This window comes from Herpailurus yagouaroundi, unplaced genomic scaffold (genome assembly GCF_014898765.1).
Source record: "Herpailurus yagouaroundi ecotype Mexico unplaced genomic scaffold, PumYag 198, whole genome shotgun sequence".
Taxonomy (NCBI): Eukaryota; Metazoa; Chordata; class Mammalia; order Carnivora; family Felidae; genus Herpailurus; species Herpailurus yagouaroundi.
The window spans coordinates 10,649,131-10,653,245 of record NW_024412429.1 but is presented as its reverse complement, the minus strand read 5'-3'; positions in this window follow the sequence as shown (position 1 = coordinate 10,653,245).

Sequence of the window (4,115 nt, the reverse complement as noted above, 5' to 3'; positions counted from 1 at the left end):
AGAGATAACACATGAAGGACAGTTTTGGCAACGCTTAGCTATGGTTCCTCAAGGTTCGTCTAAGTATGGTTTCAGGAATGTATCATTTTGAAAAGATTAAAACACACACACACACACACACACACACACACAACAACAACAACAACAGCAACAACAAACAAAAAAACCCAACTCAAGCTCAGTGGAGTCTCAGAGAAATATATTGTTATGGACTGAATGTGTTCCCTCAAAATGTATATGTTGAAACCCTAACCCCCACAATGAGGGTATTTGGAGGTGAAGCCTTTGGGAGGTAATTAGGTTTCAATGACGTCACGAGGGTGGGGCCCCCAGGATGGGATTAGTGCCCTTATAAGAGCAGGACAGAAGCCTTCTAGCTCTGAGAGCGGACTGTTGGACCCTGCAGCAGGTGCTGCCACAAAGCGGCCCCACCATGCAAATGCCCAGGGTACAGAGGGCAGCTGGTGGGGTCCTCAGCCACAGGGATGCTGTGTGGCCCTTGGAGATGGCTGGGCATCTGGCAGTGTGCTTACATATTTGCTGGTTTCTCTCACGGGGATGACGGGAGGAACCTGGCGGGTCTCGTTCCTCACTGTATCTGGACTCCCTGGTACACAGTAAGTGCTCAATGATGTTTGTGAAGTGAATACATGGCTGGCACCTGAGAGAGTCAATGTTTGTAACTTACATTCTCTAACCCGGTCACTTCGTGGTGACTTTCATCCACAGGAGGCCTCCCTGGTTTTAGATCAGGGGTTTACTGTTGTATTCGAACAGAGAGAAAGGTGCACTGGAGAAGGCTCTGCCAAGGCACCACGAAGGGACACACAGCAGGGTTGGCATCACCAGCACGGTCACAGAACCAGGTGGCATAGACAGGTGTGCAGAACCAGTTATATACTGGTGAAATGTCTCTAAGAGTTGTGGCCTGGTCACTGGGGAAGATGAAAATAATTAAAATTCAAACAGGCTGCGGGGGATTAGAGAAAGCTAACTGAAATCTTAATGGGGATGCAAGTTTCCATTGTGCCCCATCAGGCAGTAATGTTGAAAGAAGTTCTGGAAAATTATGCCATCCCCTGAAGCCAGGTGGCAAGGGCTTTAAGATTAACACCCTGGGCAAGATAAGGACTTGGGAGTCCCTTGTCGTCTGACTACAAGAAAGGCTTACAGGTCCATAGTTGATGCAGGTAGGACTGCCCGGGACAAATGCAGCCTTCTCGAGGACTTAGCTGCCTGGCCAGTGATGATTCCAACGCCTTGAGAAAACAGCTCAAGTTGTTTTGGGGTGATGAAATTGTTCCTTCAACAGGTGAACTATATTTGTAGCCCTAGGATTGTTTAGAATTAGATGTTGAAATAAATCAAACCACAATATTCATACTTTTGTGTAGTTTAAGAATGCATTTGAAATCATTGAGAAAATCTGGATGTACTTGGATCTCATTGTAATAAGAGAATTAGGTGTATTGGAACGCAGACAGGGGGTTCCAATTTAAAATGTGTAATTAAGCAATTGATTTTAGACTTATGATTTATATAAAGCAAAAAAAAATTTGATTAAATTTATAAACAGTGAATGTTTAAGTGAACGGGAGAGTCACAGCATTTATAGGTTTAATTTATTAGATTGATTACAGTTGTATAAGTACTTGGAAAGGCTTTGCTGCTTAGGGTAGACATTTGAAGCAGTTCAAAAGAAAATTGAATCCATTAAATGTGTGACTGCAGTCTAGCATATTTGAGGGGATTTAATTAACCAAGGTGTAGATGGCAGTGATTGTTTAAGGGAATTTAGTCTGTTCAACTTGATATAATCGGTCACTAATGAAAGAAAAAGTGAAATTATTCTTGTTTTACTAGATGTATAAGTTGACTAAGAGTTGTCATCTGAGCTTAGAGGCCCAAGGAAAACTCAGTTTGAACATCTGGCATGACTTTCTCCTTTCCAGTCCCCTAAAGCCTTTGCACAAGAGGCTCAGGGGTCCCTGTGGCTTTGTGAGATCGGGGAAGGGGCTGCCCACACGGTGGTGGGGATGATCACCGAGAAGTGCTTCTGCCTCTTTAGAAGGGACCAGAACTCACCCTACTTAAAGGATCAAAAGGAGATCTGGCTCTGCCACTCGGGCAAGTGCACTGCCAGAAAGCCACACACATTCTTCCTTAAAAAAAAGAAGGCCTCGGGGCGCCTGGGTGGCGCAGTCGGTTAAGCGTCCGACTTCAGCCAGGTCACGATCTCGCGGTCCGTGAGTTCGAGCCCCGCGTCGGGCTCTGGGCTGATGGCTCAGAGCCTGGAGCCTGTTTCCGATTCTGTGTCTCCCTCTCTCTCTGCCCCTCCCCCGTTCATGCTCTGTCTCTCTCTGCCCCCAAAATTAAATAAAAGTTTAAAAAAAAAAAAAATAAAAAAAAAAAAAAAAGAAGAAGGCCTCAGAGTCAGGGGCCAGCATGGGATAAAACCAGACCACACCTGACGGAGCCCAAGAGACCACCCACTGAGCTGACCCCCAAAGTTTGTCTGACTTTAAATCAGCCTTTAGTTCCTGAGACTCATGAGTGAGTTCTTTCACAAGATTTTTATTCAGAATGGAAGACCTATTTCAGACAGAGGAAATGATATTATCAAAGACTCAGAAATATGTTTGGGCTTCTTCTGGGAAAGCTCCCTTATTCTCCCAGGTTAAGAAAGAAGCCTCTTTTCCCTATTCCCAAAGTACAGCTGCCCAGCCTTCACGCATCCCTTCCCTGCACTGTCTCGGGATCGCTGGTTGTTAGGTTTCTTTTCCTTTCTATACCAAGAGCTCCTCGAAGTCAGGAACTACATCTTTGTTTGTTGTCCCAGGTCCTAGTCCAAGCCCGGGTGCTCAGCAGAGACTGAGTAGATGCCTGCTGTATGACTAAAGGGATAGTCCAGGTGTGGGAGATTACGGACTTGTACATGCAAAGATGTGGGGGATTGACCCTCGGTATCTATTTCAGTCTCCTTCAAATGGCCTTCCCATATTGCAGAGGCTAAAAAGCCAAAGATACATTCCCAGACTCCCATGCAACCAGTTTTATGAATGTGGATTGTATTTTGCCAAATTGATGTACTCCTCTGAAGTGCTAGGAAAGAGGGAAGCCACATTTCCCACCTGAGTTATCACTGTTGGTAAGCAAACTCGTGGATAGACTGGGTTTATTCCCAAGGGTCCATTTACTAGTGTTATGAGTTTTGAGTACCTTTGTGGGGTGGATGGGTGGCTCCTGGATATCTGGACTGCAGCTGGGATGGGTGTTTCTGAGCTCAACTCTTCCAGTCGCAGCCTCTTGCGCTCCACCTGCCTGACAGTGGCAGAGGTAGACGTCCACTGGCGATCCACCTGAGTGATCTTGCTCTGGGAGTCATTCCTGGAAGTCAGCCTGTAGAAGCCTTCTTCAGCCTCCCAATAATTCTGTAAGCCCTGGTTTCCCTGTATTAAATGTCTTTCTGCTCAAGAAAACTTCAGTGGTTTCTGTCTCCTGCCTCTGACCTCTGACTGACATAATGGAAAGGAGAGAGGGACCAAGTTGAAGGAAAATTCAAAGGAAGGCTCAATAAGACTTGATGATACGATGTGGAAGATGAGGGAGATAAGGCAATGAGAGGAGCCAGGAAAGGTAGTTGGCAGTGAGAAGTGCCACAAACCCAGATATGTGGGGTAGGTGGGTTGTTCAGATTTAGACTGCATTCACCATGCTAATGGATCACATAAGTACAGGTGTCTGTGGAAGGATCAGGGAATGAAACCCGGTAAAAATCTAGAACTAAAAGTGTGTATGAAGGGTAGATGGTCTCCCTGAAAAAGACATTGTAAACAATATAACTGAGGAACATTTCTTATTTGTTTTTACACTTTTACATTTTTTTTCAACGTTTATTTATTTTTGGAGGCAGAGAGAGACAGAGCATGAACGGGGGAGGGGCAGAGAGAGAGGGAGACACAGAATCGGAAACAGGCTCCAGGCTCTGAGCCATCAGCCCAGAGCCTGACGCGGGGCTCGAACTCATGGACCGCGAGATCATGACCTGGCTGAAGTCGGATGCTTAACTGACTGCGCCACCCAGGCGCCCCTACACTTTTAAAAAGAAGCATAAT